The 19,096-nt window shown below is 47.4% G+C and overlaps 1 long non-coding RNA gene across 1 annotated transcript in view; it reads right to left on the minus strand.

The window, feature by feature from the left end:
* LOC149747740 (uncharacterized) overlaps positions 1-19,096 on the minus strand; it is a 40,364-nt gene that overhangs the window by 15,953 nt on the left and 5,315 nt on the right. The window contains exon 2 of the long non-coding RNA XR_016395295.1: positions 385-18,576. This is a non-coding gene — a long non-coding RNA (uncharacterized LOC149747740). The remainder of the gene's footprint in view (positions 1-384; positions 18,577-19,096) is intronic.

Genomic DNA, 19,096 nt, shown 5'->3' on the forward strand with positions numbered 1-19,096 from the left:
GACTGTTGAATTCATTTAGTTTCTTATTTAAACTCACATCTTTTCCATCAAGTAAGAAGTCTTGGTTCATGTCTATATGAAAATTCCTCTCTCTCATGAAAATTTAGCACAAGGAGGTGGTTTTTAACCACACTCTTCCTGGGACATGAGTGATATCAGTGGTTCTGGCCACAGTTCATTGTGTTTTACCAGGTTGTTCTCCCGTTTACTACAAGGGAAGGGAAAGCTTCGTGAAGATCTCGGTTGACACTCTGGTTTTAACCCTTGATGGGGTTTTTCCCTTTAATTTGGGCACTTGGACATAATAGAAATGAATTAGGCTTTTTCCCTTGCAAATGGAGTAACCACACATTAACATATCTTGAATAAAACAACTACACTTACAGAACATGTACTGTTCCATTCCAGTCAGCCTGCCTTCATTTGGGGCTGAATAGAGTCTTTTCTTCCTAAGAGCTGTAAACAAAAGTAGAGATTGTGTGAGACCACCTTTACTCTTTATTACAGCTGGTCAAGACTCAACACATTCCTATGATTATGGAGGCTGCCTTCAGCTCCGGAACATAATGGAATGATGCCCCCAAAAATGACCCGGTGCACCGCAGCGTTAGGTAGATAGCTGTTGCTTATCTCTAACAGGATTGTCCTTTTCTGAACAAACTTTCTTCAAAAATAAAAATGAAAGGCAACTAGTTTCAGGAAGAACTGCTAAGTGACAATTATCATTAAAGTCAAGTCTTCCTGAAAAAAAGTAAAAAAACTCATTGTCTTCTGTTCCCACTTTTGGTTTGATTTGACTACTTTTAGCATGTGCTGCAGATCTCCTCTTTAGTTATGAAAGAAAAAAGGAAAACTCACAAGGCCACGGCCCACACGCTCCTGTGTGTGCACCCATTTTTCACATGGAGTGTTCACCACTATACTTATGTGCACACAGGTTTGTAGATTTTTTTAAACTTGTATTGCTATAGTCTTTTAGCAGCTATAAAGGAGTCCATCATGTACAGGGTACCATGATTTATTTGACCCATACGATTTCAACATTCATATTTCTTTTATTATAATAATCCTGTGAGAAATATGTTGGTATATGAGTTTAACAAGTAATATCTTTCTGAGATTTCTAGAAGTTGGATATGTGGGTTTGAGAGCCATTTGTTTTGGGTTCTTGATATGTCTGTTACCCTGTTTTCCAGAAGGTACATGGCAATTTATAGCCCTATAAGTAATGTCTTATAACCACTAACACTCTGTAACATGTATTACATGCCATGCCCTGTTCTAAGCTCTTCATAGAAACTCATTTAATCTTTATAACAATCTTATGAGGTAGGTGCTATTATTGTTCCCATTTTATAGAAGAGGAAACTGAGGCACAGAAGCTATGCCAGATCTTTTTACAGGAGGAAAATTCGTTTGAGGAAGCATAAGTTTTGTCAACTGAAGGTGAACAATGAGGGGCACCAGAGTTGCCACAATCACTGATGTCTGTTACAGCAAAAGACTGTATCCACCTGAACTGTGAGGAGATAAGGAGTGTGGGATGGGTGGGGGCGGGTCCTTTGTACCGTCTAAGTAGCTATGGTCCTTCCCCAAACCAGCTCAGAGATTTGGCAATAATGCAGGTAGTAGTAGTATTCCTAGTCAATTAGGTCTCAGCAAGTGAGTAACATTTAGAACTAGAATCTTTGTTAAACTCACATGTGGATTTCACAGAGCTAAGAAAGCAGATTTGGAATGGACACTTTGTCCAAAAACCTAGGAGGGACTCATCTGGGACTAGAGCCTAATCACCTAAACGGTCTGACACCTCCCCGTCATGCCTGGTGCCCCTCAGTTGTGTTCCCTGATCCCAGCCAGAAGGTGGGCCAGCAAGTCAGGATGTAGGAGAAGGTTTCCCACCTGGGTAAGAGCCAAAAGCCAGGAGTAGGGGAGAAGGGGGGAGTAAAGTGGCGGGGAGAGGGAGAAAATGAGAATGTGCAGGGGGTGGAGATTCCTACCAGGGACTGTTGACCTTGTCACCAGAATAAGAAGGGTCGACGGGCACACAGCCACTTAGTTCAATCCTCAGCTTACCTCCGGCTTAATTTCTCTCCCCACAGATTTTAATACGTTGGAAGAGTCCCCACTCAAAGGCTCTTTCAGGTGCTCTGACTTAACCATCACCTTAACCAAGACATCTGCCTGAGTGGGGAGGGAGGGAACATATCAACAAAACATACCGACAATGCTTCAACCTCACAAGCCCCTTTGGGACTTTTACCCCCCGAACTGACATAAAGCACATTCTCATTGCTTGCATTGATGTTTGAGTTTACACTAGACTTGGGAATGGATTCTGAGACAATGGCCCTGGGTGATGTTGCTATTCAGGTTAAGCCTGTTAAACAAAACCTTAGACATTATGCTAAATATACTAAATATATTTTTAAAATATATATTATAAATACTAAAATATACTTTAAAAAAATGTATTGTTTAGGGGCTTCCCTGGTGGCACAGTGGTTGAGAGTCTGCCTGCCAATGCAAGGGATGCGGGTTCGTGCCCCGGTCCGGGAAGATCCCACATGCCGCGGAGCGGCTGGGCCTGTGAGCCATGGCCGCTGAGCCTGCGCGTCCGAAGCCTGTGCTCCGCAGCGGGAGAGGCCACAACAGTGAGAGGCCCGCATACCACAAAAAAAATAGCCACACCTGTGATACCAGATCTCATCTCCTAATCCCAATTACCTTCCATCCTCCAAAGCGGCCTCTTCATACTGACTACAAAGCGGCGAGAAAATAAACACTGTGATAGCTCTCAAGGCCAGGGCAGGAGAACAAGGCCATGAGACCAAGTTTTTGTGGCCCTCAAGCCCACTAAATGGTTAAAACAATCTCGAGTCAAAGTCTTGGAGCTCCGCAGTGTGAACTATTCTGAAGCCTGAAAGGCCAACTCAGTCAACTCCTGTTACTGACTTTGGGGCAGCTCCCTGTTTCCAGCTCTTCCCCCTCCAGACACTGTAGGATTATCCTTCCTGACCCTCTTGTTTTGGGGCATGCTTGTGTGACTACTCCCAGCCTATGAGTTCACTGCTGGGCCACAGCATTCAACTGCCAGTGCAAAGACAGACCCTGCGGAGCTCTTCCCCTCTAGCGAGGCATCCAAAGACCACCAGCTGGGTACCCCAGGGCCTCCTGTGAGCAGAGCCCACCTGCCAAATGGGATGGACTGTAGCCTGAGAGAGAAAAAAAAGTCTTCCTTTGTTTCTAAGCCACTGGGATGGTGGTGGCGTTTGTTACCGCAGTGTAACTTCGTGTACTCCGACTGATACAACTCCATTGTTAAATTCCTGAAAAGAATGGAGTTTCCCCCTCAACATTTCCTAGATCCTTCTCACACCACCTGGCATTGCCTAAGAGCTGACACCATCCCAACCCTTTTTCTTCCCTCTTTTTTTCTGATTGGGCTTAACGGCTTTATTTGAAATGAAAATGCCATAGAAGCCCAGCAGTTACTGAGAAACCAGCAGGAAGACCTCCTCCCGAGGTCTTAGACAACAGCTATTCCAGCAGCTGTAGCAAGAATCCAGTCTATGACTACCCTCAGTGAGCCACTGCCCTCTACCTTCAGAGGTGCAGGGCGCCACCCGCCCCGTGAGCCCAGAGCGGGGAAGAGCAGTTGAAGGGAGGGAGAAAGATATCATCAAGAACAAACTGAGATTTTTGTGCAGCCCTGTAGTTCAGTTCAATGTCTCCCTAGGAACGGCCCTCTGCTTGGTGAAACTGGTTCATTCCAGGCAGAGCAGACGCGGGGAATGAAATTCCATAAACAGCCTCCTGGAACAAGCACCTCTAGCCACAGATGTGCAGTCACTGTTCCCGACAGGTCCCGACGGGAAATGAACGGTGCTGTCTTATCTTAAAGGTTAACAAGTTGCTGCAGTTTTGTTTTTTGCTCTGTGAGTCATGGGGAAGTGACACTCTGCAGAGCACCCAGCAGACCCAGAATGTCCAAGTCATAGGGCTGTCGGGCAGTTGCCGGGCTTCCTTTCCATATGCTACACAATCACTTCACTGGAGGGAACCCGCCTATGCCCCCTGTACTCGGGGGGGCCCAGGGTACCCAGCACTTGCTCTTTTAGAGTAGAATCAGCTTCCCGGGCTCGGCACCAGGAACCCACCAACTTCAGACCGTGGGCTTCGGGGGAAGGAAGTGTAACTTAAATCTGATAGGATTCTAAAACCTAACGATTTGGAAGAGTTGGGTAGAGGGGATTCAAAAGATGGAATAAATACCATCTATTTTCCTGTAAGGTATTTGAGAAGGAATAACTGGTACTCATTCAACTCACTGGATCCCCATTGATGTAAATAAACAAGGCCCCCCAGAACTGAGAAAATGCCTCTAGAGCATTCATTAAGACCCTTCCCCTCACTCAAAGCCCTCCCTCATTAGGATTCCATAAAGTCTAAAAGCATTGAGTTTATCATTGTAGTTCCTGAGGTTCCTAAACAGATACTGAAAGGAGAGGTAGCATTCATCCACCAGTTATAAGCTATGTGCCAAGAGCTTGCTGGGCCCTGGGGATACACGAGTGAACAAGTCAGGGGACGTGCCTTCGTGACACTGGCATTCCAGTGAGAGAGGCAGACGGTACACAAGAAAACTGCCGACAGCAATAAGTGCTCTGGAAGAACTGAATGGGGTGACGTGACAGTAACTGTTGATGGCATCTGAGCTGAGACCTAGAGGATGAAAAGGAGTTGGACAAGTAAGGAGCTATAGCCAGTGACAGAAGGCAGGTGATCTGGGAAGCTGGACTTGGTGAGGGACAGAGGACAGGTAAGTTTTGACCAACAGGACGAACCTCAGGCCCAGTTCTCTTAGGCCTGCCTCGCTGCAGGACGGCACTTAAAACCACGCCACAGCTCGAGGTGTTGGTCCCCGGGTCACCCTCCCACGTGTATGTGCACAGGATGCCAGCCCCTTGTGGCCCGTCCTCCCCACCGGCCTCTGTCCACACCCAAGGCTGAGATGGACAAGCCATCGATGGTCAAGTTCTTCACTCTGGCAGGGGAGGAAGCCTGTGGGTTTGTGCCTTGTGTCCTGGCCTTTGTGGAGCTCTGGGTGGGACAAGGGTATGGTCTCCAGCAGTACCTGCTGAGCGATTAGCCGTGAACCTACTGAGCAGGCCGCGGCCAGGTGACAACCTTGTGTTCTGCACTCTTGCCCTTCAAACCCGAAGGCTTGGACAGCAGGGGCTATTGAGAACATGAAATGTGGCTCGTGTGACTGAGGAACTAAATTTCTAACTTCACATTTTAATTAACTTTAATTTAGGTAGCCACACGTGGCTAGCAGTTACCATATTAGATAATGCAACATAGATTAAGATCAAGTACTTTTAGCAAAAGACAACAAAAGCCAATTGACACCCAAAGAATTACTGGAATTGTCAGATAAGCATAGTTGTGTGGGAAAATGGTAAAAGAAATAACATAAAGCAAAAAGACACTATTAGGAATAAATGGGCAGATTAGAAAATAAGCGAACTTCTAGAAATGAAGAATTGAAATAAAACTCCGTGGCTACTGATACATTTCAAGTAAATTGCAGATATCAAAAAATAAGATGGGGCTTCCCTGGTGGCGCAGTGGTTGAGAGTCCGCCTGCCGATGCAGGGGACACGGGTTCATGCCCCAGTCCGGGAAGATCCCACATGCCGCAGAGTGGCTAGGCCCGTGAGCCATGGCTGCTGAGCCTGTGCGTCCGGAGCCTGTGCTCCGCAACGAGAGAGGCCACAACAGTGAGAGGCCCGCGTACTGCAAAAAAAATAAAATAAAAATAAGATGAACAGATGGATAGACAAACAGATATGATAAACTGAATAAAATGTCAAGAGTAGAATATAGGTAGTAGGTATATGGACATTTATTGTAAAGGTCTTTTAACTTGGTCATGTTTGAATATTTATAATAAATGTCAGAAGAAAAGAAAACCTTCATGAACCAAATAAATCCCCCATGAATGCAGCACAGAGACAAGGAGATGAAACTATGAGAGAAGAGATTTGGAGGATTGAATAAGAAAGTCTTAGCTTTATAATTGGAGTCCCAGAAGAAATGAGTGGAAAATTGAGTTAAAGAAAATACCTGAGGAAGAAATGCCTGCAAGTTTTCTCAAATGGATAAAAAACATGCATCCACAAGTCCAAGATGCACAAAGCAGTAATTAAAGGTGGCCATAAAAACTCTGCTACTCCACCCACTGAAAGGGAAAGTCTTGCTCATCTCCCCTTGAGTCTGCACTGGCTTGATCCATAGGCCACAGCAGAAGTCACACTGCATGACACCCGAGGCACCGTCAAGACCATTCAGCTTCTATCTTGGTTTCTTGGAAAGTTGTTCCGGGGAAATCCAGCCACCTTGTAGAAATGTGACTAAAGAGTTCTCAAAACTATATAAAGAGGGACACACAGTGCCCAGCCTTCCAGCTGTCCCCAACAACATTCGTATTATGAACGCCTATGAGCAAAGCCATCCTGGACCCTCCAGACCAGCCCAAGTTTCAGCTAAATACCGGCAAGAAACTCCAGTCAATCCCACGTGGAATGGGAGAATCACTCTGCTGAGACCTGCCTAAATTTCTGACCCACAAAAAAAAGATGAAAAAAATGGCTGTTTCTTTAAGCCACTAAATTTTGGAGCAGTTTGCCATGCAACAAAACCAGGAAATTAACTCAGAAGCAAAAGGACACACAGCACCATCTAGTGTTCTTCCTTTAAGCAGTCCTGCTACTTCGGTGCTCTCTCTTCGAGGATGTCATTGGAAGCAAGTTCCCACTCCTCAAATAGTGAGGATAAGCCATTGCCCCACTAGGAACTGCTTCCTTGGGCTCAGGCCATGGAAGCACTCACTAAACTTCTAGATGCCATCTCTGCTCAGGCCAGACTTGGAGAGGGAACTGGAAAAACCAGTGAGCTCTGCAGAAGGAAAGTGTTAATCACAGAAAGCTTGAATTGCAGCTCCCAGGGAGCACAGCAGAGAGGCCAGCAGCCACTGTGTTCCTTCCTTGACTGGACAAGCCCTGGGGCATGGCTGGCCTTAGGGAGCTGAGGGGGAGGTATCACTGTCTGAGACCTGCCCTCCAGTCTCAGACAGGGCACCCGAAGGCAACTGTAAACCTGACACCAGCCATGAAGGTGGTGTAGACGTCCCTGTGGCCCCCCTCTGGTATCCCAGGACCTCTGTGGTAGGCGAGGGCGGGAATACCAGTGAGGGTTGGGGAGCATACTCAGGGGAAGCGGTGGCTGAGGAACTCAGCGGGAGGCCATTGTCAGCGTCACTCTGGCCAGGCTCCCCAGTGGCTCTGTGGCCAGCCCCTCTGGACTCCAGGAAGTGTATATTGGGTCTCTTTCTGGAAGATGCCCATGATACCATGAGGAGACGCACTCAGAGGTCACACTCTGGGGCAGGCTCTCTGTCCTGGCTCTGGAAGTGCTGAGGACAAGCCCATCCAAGGGACAAGCTATGACTCTGCCTCGGAGGGAGCCACTTGAAGGCCACGGAGAGAGTAGGTGGTGACAACACTTCACCACCCAGAGGTGAAGCCACCAAGGTGACCCCTGCCTCACGACACAAGGAAAAAGGACTTGGAGATGTGAGAAAGCTGTGTGATGACAGGGAAAGGATACAGCCTGCCTTCCAGGGACAGCTTGGCCTCAGAGGCCAAGCCTGCCCTTCATCCCATAGCAGCATGGTGTTTCACCAGGCAAGACTCTTGTCTGGACAGGCGTTTGCTGGCCTCCTCCAGGAATGCTCTCCACCACCTGAGAAAGAATGGGAGAAAGCAGCTCCCCTTCCTGGGGTGCAGTCCTTTCCCATAATCCCAAATATGAGCGGTTGGCTGATCTCAGCGAGTCCACAGGTGTGGGCCTCGTGGCTGGCACATCCTCTAAAGTGCCCTCCAGCCTTCCCCATTCTACAGGTGGGGACCAAGCTGCCGGTGAGTGGCTGCCACAGAGCTTGTTACAGGAATCACAGCACTGGAAGGGGCTTCTCCACTGGCTGAGGGCCCGGCAAAGATACTTTTTTCTGGGATCTCTGGCCACTTGGGATCAGAGACTGCTGTTCCCCTGGGGCTGGAGAAGAGGCTATTTTTCAAAGATCCTTCCCACTTATTTCCGGATTTAGTGGCCAGGCTGCCGTCTGCTGCAGGCTTGGTGAGGAACATGAGGAAGGCTGGCTGAACCAGATGGGGCATAGAAGTTCCAGAGACCCCAAGTTTCTTCTCTGCTTGAGTCTTTGGCCCAGTGGTGCTAGCAGTGGGTTTGGAGAAAGGTCTTTGAAATTAGATGGGAGCCTGTGTAACCTGGGGCTTCATGATCTTTTCTCCTGAATCTGCTCTGGGATCTCGGAAGACATAACACTTCCCCCTGAAAGGCCTGTATCTCCCACCTCGAGCATAGTTCTGAGATAGCAGGACCACTTGCACAGCCAGAGCTTGGGTGGCATAAACGTGCACCCTTTCCTTTCAATAGGCATGGACCATACTGCTTTCTGCCACAGGGGAGACCCCCTGGAACACAGTCTTGTCAGGGTTTGGCCCACAGTCATCATTTCCTATGACCTTAAACACACTGACATAGACAACAGCATGGCTTTGGGGGCCAGCCAGGATGGTCCAGCTACACCAGAAGTTCTGAGGAAACTGACTGCATCATCGGGATGGAGAATTCACCCATCTTGCCTTTCAGGATGACACGGCGTTTCATGAGGATGTAGATTTCTGTCCAAGAAGGTCTGAGTCCTGCAGGAGAAGAAGAACCGGGTAGAGGCTTTGGGAAGAAACCCTGTTCAGATGAGGGCTCTAAAAAGCAAAGCTCATATTTTTTTTCACGCCTTTCCTGTGCCTGGCCCAGGAGACTAGCGCCTTCAAGCTGTTGAGGGGAAGGTGTGGGGAGAGCTTGTTTAAGAAATAAGAGCAAAAACACATCACATCCAACTTGTAGGAGATGGAGTGTTCCCCTCAGCTGGCATTTAAGACTGATTTCCTCAAAGGGGAGGGACGTGGGGAGACGAGGGGTGAAGTCACTCACGGAGGAAAAGCATCTTCATAGAAGACATTGCAAAGGCAGCTCTGGCACCTGCTGAGACTAGATGGGTGGGGACAGGGGACAGTGATGCTCAGCATGAAGACGACCTGAGAAGTTGTAAGGCCCACACCTAGCTCAGCCATTTGCCACCTGTGATACTGTGATTTATAATTGTATATTTGGTCTTTGCCGCTCCTGGCTCAGAGCTCCTAAAACCCTGGCATTTCCTAAGTGAGGTGACTGATACAGGCTGATACATGTGTCTTTTATGTTAATGAGGTGACTTTTGGAAAGCACCTAGTTCACCTAAGGATGAGGGCTGGTTTCTAGGGGAAACAACCAGGTGATTAGAAGGTTGGAAATTTCAGTCCCTCCACAGGACCTCTGGGGAGGAAAAAGGGGGTTGGAAATTGAGTTCAGTCACCAATGGCCAGTGACTGAATCATTCATGCCTACGTAAAGAAGCACTCAGAAGGACGGGATGCAGAGAGCTTCCAGGTGGGGAACACATGGAGGTGCTGGGAGAGTGGTACCCTCAGAGCTGCAAGCTTGTGCCCCTTCCCCATACCTTGCCCTGTGCATGTCTCCCTTCTGGCTGTTCCTGAGTTACATATAACCAGCAATCTAATAAGTAAACTGTTCTTCTGAGTTCTGAAAGTCACTCCAGCAAATTAATCACACCTGAGGAGGGGGTCATGGGAACCTCCGATTTACAGCCAGTGAGTCAGAGGCACAAGTAACAACCTGGACTTGTGACCGGCATCTGAAGTGAGGGCAGACCTGTGGGACTGAGCCCTTAACCAGTGGAATCTGATGCTATCTCTAGGTAGTTTCAGAACTGAGTTGAATTGTAGGACACCTAGCTGGTGTTGGATAATTGCTTGGTGGTGGTGGGAAAACACACACACACACACACACACACACACACACACACACACACACACAAAACCATCCAAACCTCCCTAGCAGGAAGGAAGCTCTCTTAATGGGTAGCTGTTATCAGGCTAGTAGCTTTACTCCCTGAATCTCAGTTTTCTTGTCTTTAAGACTGCCATTTCTACTTCAAAGGGTTCTAGCCAACGTTTAATCCATAGCATGCTTTTCTATGCTCTCACAACTGTTTTTATTCTATTGGGAATGGATGGGGTGGGGAGATTCAGGGAAGCTTAGCTATAGCCCTTGAGAACACAGTTCAGTTATGGGAAAAGAATGACATTTATAAGGAAAAAAAAGCTTACGAGGCACCCTCCGATGGCCAGTGCAGAGTTTAGAGGAAGGGAGAGATCCTCTGAATGCCTCCAGGTTGTCCCCATCCCTCCTGCGGGTGTAGAACTGTGGGAAGACAGAGGCCTTTATTTTGTTAATAGGATTTTATTTTATTTATTTACTTTTTTGGGCCACACCACGTGTCTTGTGGGATCTTAGTTTCCCGACCAGAACACAAATCTGGGCCCATCGCAGTGAAAGCGCAGAGTCCTAACCACTGGACCGCCAGGGAAATCCTCAGGGGCCTTTAGACCAGAGAAAAAGGCAGGTCCAGTCGCCTAAACCCAGAAGCCACTGTCCAGTCTTCTCTGCCCCAAAGGAATACATCCGCATGGACTTTGGGCTCCTCCTTCAAAATACCTAGACTCCAACTACTTTTCATTCCCATCTCTATACCACATCTCTCACTTGGATTATTCTAGCCTTCCTAACTCACCTCCCTGCTTCTACTCTTATGGAATGGTCCATTCTTCAGCGTGAGTTTTGTTCAGAGAGATACCACATCATTCACACCCTCAACACCCTCCAGTAGCCTGCCCTCACTTACAGGGAAGTCACCTGAACAGGATCACTAAGTTTCTTTCGTGGTCTAGCCATTGCCTCCCGGGCCTGTCTCTCTCCACCTTGTACTGACTTCCTCTCTCATCTTAGAACATTCTGTTCCTACCTCAGGGACTCGGCACTTCTGTTCCCCGTGCCTGGGCGCTCTCCCTCAAATTCATGTGGTTTCTCCCTCATTTCAACCAGGTTTCTGCTCGAATATCACCTCAGATAAATATTCTCCAACCACAGTCGAGAAAACACCCCTCCCCATCACTTATATTTTTCTTCTCCAAATCTAGAACTTGTAGATATTTTTATGTTTAATTGATGGATCATCCCCTGACTAGAACATAAGCTGCATGGAAGAACACACTTTGATTTGTGCACTGTTGCATTCCCAGGGCTTAGCATAGAATAGCACCTAGCAAATGGCATCTGTTCCATAAAGGCTGGCTGAGTTATGTGAATAAGAGTCTGTCGACTATTTGACTCTGTGTCACTTGGACAGGACAAAAGGTCAGTAACAATATGACCATCGACCAGTGGGAGGGCAGTGACATATCCCAGAATAAACGGGTCCCTTGTCTCTGACAATAATAACCAGAGTCCACTTAGCAGATAAGGGTACAGAGTAGGACAGTGGCCTTCAAACAAGTGAGCTTCAGGAGGGCTTGGAAAGGGAGAGGTTATTGGACCCCACCTCCAGAGTCTGATTCAGTAGGTTGGGGCCTGAGAGTTTGCATATCTAATAAGCACTCAGGTGATGCTGATGATTCTGGTCTGGGGATCTCATTTTGAGAACTATAAAAAAAAAAAAGGAAAATCTTTTTCATTTCTGACCAAAGAATCCCAGGGTGAGACTTATTTGAAGAAAGCCAACCTGCTTGCCCCTCCTTATACCACATGGATCCTAATAGCCGATCTTTGTTTATAATTTTGTCATCTCCTCTTTCAACATCTTCACTCACCTTTGCTAAAAGTTCCCCTCCCCTGATCCTCATAACTAAGTTCTTCCAGACTCAAGTCTCACCTCCTCTGCGGAGCCTTCCGTGACTGCACGGGTCCCCGATGCCCTCCCCCTTCTTCATACCTGTGGAACTGCTCCCACAGTTTAGACTCTAGATCATCCTTCTAATCACTAGTTTTCCTAGTCACTCCACAGGCTTGTTTCACCTCATCTCAGACCAGAAGACGAAGAGCAAGTCCAAGTTGTGAGTATCCACTTTAAGGGCTCAGAACTATGGCAGGAACAAGAGTCCACAGGGCCCGCCATGTGCCCCTACCACCTGGAGATGACCCCCAGCCTCGGGAACTCACCACCCACTGGGCGATCTTTAGGGGTATCTAGTGACCACCAGGACATGACCTCATCCTGGGTCATTAAGACCCCCCGAAACAGCTGGAGACAGAAGAAGGCAGCAGAAAATTCATTCTTCACCCAAAGCTTCTAAATTCCGGCCTGCCAGAAATACACCACCCAGAAACATACCAAGAGCAGCATTCTCCTTTGTCCTTTCTCCTCGGACCAACACAACAGACGTCAAAGACAGAGCGTGCACCAGAAGCCGTGCGGATGGGCTTCAACCCCGACAGAGATGCCAGTTGGCCAGCCAGGTGTTAACGTGGCTCTCAGTGCTGATGGCGGCATATTAGAGTCACCTGGCCCAACTCAAAACCAACTTAGAATCTCTGGGGGTGGGACCTGGGTCTTGATATTTTTTAAGCTGCCCAGGTAATTCCCATATTTCAGCCAAAACTGAGAAAAGCTGCTGTACTCTCTCCTAACTCAGGAATGTCAGTGCCGACATGGCGAGTTCTCTGTTTTACTTGGATCATTCACTTGGGCCCTCTCATGGCCCTGGTGCTTGGCAGTCCCGTGTTGCTCAGCTCTGAGAAATGACTCCATACAGGGACAAGGAACCCTTAAGCAGGGATCAAATACCAGAGGCCAATGGGCTTCTCCCAGGCCTGACCTCAGGATTTTACTGCTATACCAAATGGTGTCAGCTTTGAGTTCCTAAGGTCACGAGCCATCCCGCGGCCCTAACTCTAAAGCCAGTGTTTGGTTACAGGCAACACTGTGTAGAGGCTGGTGGCAGCTCCTTCAGGGAAGGATCAACCAGCATCAGCTGTTTGCGGGCAGACTTGGCCCCAGGGCTGACTCTGATCTTATTTCCTCTTGATTTTCTGGAGTTTGGGAGTAAAGACAGAGGTAGATACCAGAAAAAAAGGATTCGTCCTGGTCTTAAGGGTCACGATTTGATGGCCACCTCGCTCATTTCCTCGAAGACCAAAGTTCCCAAATGTTGATGACGAAGGAGACTTTATACCCATTCTGGGAACCTACCTGACTTGTGTCACCCACCTCTTCTATGAGAGTTTTTCCACCTGGGTCACTATTGTTTCTCTGCCTGAGGTGATGGCCTAGCCTCCCTCACAGATGACAGGTGTCCTGAGGTCAGCAGCTAAGCCTTACCGTGCAGGGTCGTAACCATGCAGGGTCTCTGAGGCATTGATGTTTTGGCAGAAATGTTGGAAGAGGAAGGGTGTTCTTCCCCCCTGCAGGGCTCTTTCAAGACTTCAACATGATTAAAGGCACAGGGGCAGCCTGCAGCAACAGCAGGCAGTAGATGTCACAAGTGTCACTCTCTACCATCCAGGGGCCTGAATCCAGCAGGAGATGTGCTTCCTGGTAGGAACAGGAAGCACCTGTTTTCCAGAGGCCTTTCTCACCCCCTTACTTCCTCCTCACCTTCCCCGCTTATTCATCTAGCAACTGGCCCCAGGAACCTAACCCCCTGCTTCATTTCCTTGTCCGGGGGCCCCCAAAGGGCTCTGAACAAGATGCTGGTGTGCAATGTGTGGGGATGAGGCCGGCCCCATCCCCACAGGGGTACAGCCATGTGCCACCCACTCCTGGGTGGACCCCTTAACCTGGGGCTCCCTGACAGCAAGAGGGTGGCAGGCCCTGTTCTCCCTGCACGAGGAGCTGGACAGTCCCTACACACTCACCACCCTGTCCCAGGGCCTGGGAGCCAGGCCAGACGTGGAGTTGGACCTGAGACCTGATTGTGGACAAGGGCTGGGGCCTGGCCTCTGAGGAGCTTCTATTCCAGCCATCAAGCAAGAGAGGGAAACCAAGAGGAAGAATGGCCGTGTGGAGGCCCGTTCCGACCGGGGCTGCCTTCCCTTTCCAAGTAGCAGAGGTCTGAGGCCAGACAAAGCCTCCACTGATGCCTCCTTTAGGGCAGCCCTGGCCTGAGGGCTGATTCACCAATAAGGCACCTGTTCTGCATCATCCAATGAAGGGCAGGATGCCTCAGCACAGCTGGGATGTGATCAATACTGGGAGAATGGAAATCAAGAACTCCTGAGGAGAATAGGCATTCTTTCCAAAGAAGACATACAGATGGCTAACAGGCACATGAAGAGATGCTCATCAGGAAAGTGCAAACCCAAACCACAATGAGACATGACCTCACACCTGTCAGAATGGCTAGCATCAAAAATATAACCAAGTGTTGTCGAGGTCATGGAGAAACGAGAACTCTCGTGCACTGTTGGTGGGAAGACAGCATGGAGGTTTCTCAAAAAACTAAAAATAGAACTACCATATGACCTGGCAATGCCACTCTTTGGGTTTTTTTTTTTTTGCGGTACATGGGCCTCTCACCGTTGTGGCCTCTCCCGTTGCGGAGCACAGGCTCCGGTCGCACAGGCTCAGCGACCATGACTCACGGGCCCAGCCGCTCCGCGGCATGTGGGATCTTCCCAGACCGGGGCATGAACCCATGTCCCCTAGCATCAGCAGGCAGACTCTCAACCACTGCGCCACCAGGGAAGCCCTACTCCTTGGTTTTTATCTGAAGAAAACGAAAACACTGATTTGAAAATATCTGTGCACTCCTATGTTTATTACATTGTTTATCCATTCATCTGTTAAAAATCTTCCTTTAGCTTTTAAGTTCTTAAAATATTTTTCCCTATTTATAAATTTAGTAAACAAAACTATAACAAACATCTTTAAGGATTTCTTTGGCTAGTAGTTACTTGGTTAATATTTGGTCTACTTTATAAGCATCATTAATTTAACACATTCAAACATTTATAAATTTAACATATGCAATTTTTTCTTAAGTTCCTCAATTGTCTGCGCAAACAAAATCTTACCAAGAACTTTTGAAAAACATATAAATCTAGTAAGTTAAATGGATAAATATAGTAACAATTTAGGTTTTCCTAACTTTCAACACCACACATAAATTTATTAAACTTTCAACTCAAAATCATAAGTCTAACTCATTTACTCAATTACACTTTAAAATCTGAATTATAAGTCTCACCCTTCCCCTAATAGAGCAAATTCTCTTTGACATTACAAGTACTTAAAAATGCCAGATGTGCATAGGGTATTCTTAGAACAAAAGAATCAATACTATAGGTTTACCTTTAAATCATTTCTATACTTGGTTATAAATCTTCCTGGGCTGAAAGAAGTTTTCCCAGATGGTGGGATTTTCCAGACTTCCCAGAAAATGAGAACCATGTGGGGCATTTCTTAAATATACAGATTCCTAGGCTCCAACCCAGATCCAATGAATCTGCATTTCCATGGAGAAGACTAGGTAATCTGCATGATCATAAAAGCCCCAGGTTTATCTTAGAAGTTTGGAAACACTTTACTTAGGGAAAAATTGCTTCTCAGACATCTATAGACCAGATTTTGGCCAGGCTCTGCCTAGATTCTTGTGAGTAACTGAAAGGACACCTCAACCCTATGTATCTTCCTCTGCAGGGTCACTGTAAGCTAGGAGAGGTGGCCTTCCTGCCTTAGAGGTGTGTCACCGCTGCTTAGGATTTCAAGTTAGAGTACATCCAGTGGGCTTTGTCACTGGATTGGACTTTGCATTTCCCTGGCTCTCTAGATAGGATAAATGTCTTCTCCTATCTCTAGAACTTTGAGTGTCATTCTTAACATATTTCTCCAGGTTCTCAGGACCATACATCCTTATAGACACTAAAATGCTGCCCCATTGAACCCTGGTGTCTCCCTCAGCTTTGTCTGACTTGTCAGTCATGACTTCAAGGTCATTTTCCGGACAGGTTCCTAACTGGTGCCCTGATTCCAGCCCTAACCCCTCCACACAGCAACTAGATGATCTTCCCAAGGTGCAGGACCAGGGCACACGCTGCTAAACCCTCCCTTGGCGTGGCGTGAAAGGCCTGGCTCACGAACACCTGCCTGCCTCTCCGTGGGTCCATCTCAGGCTGCTCCCAGCAGGCCCCAGGCCCACAGAACGCCCCGCGCAGGGCTAGTCAAGCGCCCCTGATTCTGGCTGGCACAGGGGCCAGTGTTTGCCAAAGGAGTGGCCAAAGATAGTCTGCATCAGAATTGCTGGGCAGAGAGAGGCATGTTTACTAACATGCAGATTCCTGGGCCCCACCCCAGACAATTGGGCTCTGAACCTCTAGGGAACTGGGTCCAGAAATACTCCTTGTTAACAAGCTCCCATCCCTACCCCCAGGTAATTCTTGTGCTCACTAACATTTGCAAAGCATGGCCTGCCTAGTCCAAGAGCAGTACAAGCAAGCTTCACTTTCCTAAAATAGGAAGAAAAACACATTTCTGTTGCCAGGGTCCAGACTTCAGCAAAGTAAAAGAGTCACAATCATTAAACCCCCTCCACGTGAGCGTTATGGCTGTGTTATTTGTCACAAAGGCACAAAAACCCTGTGCGTGGGTGCACATGCCTGGGTGTGTGGTGGGGATGGTCTTTGCACTTGAAGGAGGTTACGGTCGAAGGTGGCAAGGAGGAAGCAAGAGGAGCATAATTAGAAAGAAAGGGGGGTCTCCAACGGGACTACCAGGCAAAGACAAACCCAAAGCCCACGGCCCTTCAGGCTGCAGGGTCACGGGAAAGATGAAGGCTAAGGAGGGACTGCCTGAGAGGTAAGACGACACACCACAGCAGGGCTGCGTACCAAAAACACAATACTGAGTGAAAAGAAAGCATCACAGAAGGAGAATACAGTGCATTCCATTTACATGATTTTTTAAAACTAGCAAAAGCAAATAGCATGTTGTATAGGCACGCATACTAAGGTGGTAACACTGTAAAGAAAACCAAAGAATGACACACTGAAATTCAAGACTGTGATCCCCGGGGCTACCTCTGGGAGAGAGGGGACCACAGGGGACTTCAAAGGTACCAGTAAGTTTCCTAAGAGGTCGGGGGTGGGGGTGGGGGTGGGTATTCAAGTGTGGTTATATATACGTAACATGTATCATTTTGCATGTATGATATATTAAGGTTTTTTTAACATATATATGAAATAGTGAATAGCATGAATAAAATAAACCACTTGCTCATCAAATTCTGAAATACTAGGAAAAGGCGTCACCTTCTGGAATTTGTGGCAGGTATGGCTTGAGCAAATAAAATGAAGCCCCACTGACCAAGTGGATCATGAATGTTCAGCACTTGTGCTGGCTGACCGAGCCTCCTGGACAGCGAAGGGCAGGTGAGGAAGGCCTGGGGGCCCGACTCGGAGAGGAAGTACCACGTCCCATGTCCAGGGCTGAGGCAGTGTCCTGTGGAGCGTGTGAGCCCAGCTTGGCACCCACCTCCACAGAGTCCTATCTGTTCCAGAAAGGGAGGTGGTTTTGGACCCACTAACAAAGAAAAACAAAATGCCGTTTCCATTTACAGATGCCTTCTTCACTGCAGCCTTTACTAAGGGTCTGGGCGTTTCCTTAAAAGTTCCTTTAAAGCAAACAGGGAAGGATTTTATCTAAGAGAGAATCCTCTGCAACTCCCCACCGTGAGCGTGCTTCAGTGAACAGTCCAGAATGGGCAAGACTGCACACACGCGCCCCTGGGTGGGGCTGGAAAACCTCCCCATGAGCCGTGCCCATCACGTCTCTTCTGTCCCTTGGTGCCAGGATGGGATTTGCCAGCACACACCAGCAGAACCACCTGGCAGTTTCCACTCACTTGAAAAGGGGTTCCTTTCAAGTCTGGTTTCCTTGCTTAGTCCCAGAGTTCTCCCTCTCTGGACCCCTAGTACTTGTTGCTCTTGCCTGATTTTGTGCAATTCACTGTGCCCTGCTGTAGGACAATTCCCAGGCTGCTGGCCATTTGGGTTATCTAGTTATAACCCTCGCATTATTATTTTCTACTAATAACAAAACAACAGCCAGCTGTGCCTATGGGCACCTCCTGCAGATTTTTTGTAGGAAGAAGACTGTGCCAGGCCTCCTCCTAGCTCCTCCTCGGATGGCTGTTGGGTTAAATTACAAGGAGCGATTTCTAATCCTTTCTTCTAAAATGACTTTTATTATCATCATCTCTTTTTTTCTGACTAAAAGAGAAATTTGTTTTATTAAAATCCTATTGCTGCTGTAACCAACTTCCACAAAAACCTAGCAGATTAAAACAACACAAGTTTATCATCTTAAAGTTTTGGGTGTCAGAAGTCCAAAATAAGACTCACTGGGCTCAAAGCAAGGTGTCAGCAGGGCCAAGTTCCTTTTCTGGAGGCTCTAGGAGAGAACCGGTTCTCTTGCCTTTTCCAGCTTCTGGGGGTCACCGGCTTTTCTGGGCTTCTGGCTCCCTCCCGTCTTCAATAGCTGGTGGAGACTTTCTCCCAGGGCATCAGTGTTCTGCCTCCCTCTTCCACATGTAAAGATCCCTGTGATGACATTGGGCCCACCTGGGTTATCCCAGCTGCTCTCACCTTCTCCAGGTCAGCTGATTAGCAGTGAGAGTTCCATATGCAAACTTAATTCCCTTTTGTCATGTAACCTAACGTAGTCACAGACTCCGAGCATTAGGATGTAGACATCTCTGGTCATCATTCTGCGACAACATATATGCTCATTGTAGAAAATTTAGAAGCACAGGAAAAGCATAAGGGAGAATATAGAAGCCACTTCTAACCCCACTTCCCAGAGATAACCACCACCAATTTATTGTGTATTCATCCAGTCCTTATTTTATTTTATTTTTATTTTTTAACATCATTATTGGAGTATAATTGCTTTACAGTGTTGTGTATCTAGTCCTTTTAAGTGCATATGTTTCCTTTTCTTTGTAAACTAGGTTTGAATAATACCATATATGTTTATATAGACATATATAGTGTTTAGTAATTTTCCTTAATAGTATGCATGTATTTCTATGCTATTTACTATTTTGTTACATTTCATTTT

This window comes from Delphinapterus leucas, chromosome 13 (genome assembly GCF_059928025.1).
Source record: "Delphinapterus leucas isolate spDelLeu-1000000601 "Yukka" chromosome 13, BTC_Dleu_Yukka2, whole genome shotgun sequence".
Lineage (NCBI taxonomy): Eukaryota > Metazoa > Chordata > Mammalia > Artiodactyla > Monodontidae > Delphinapterus > Delphinapterus leucas.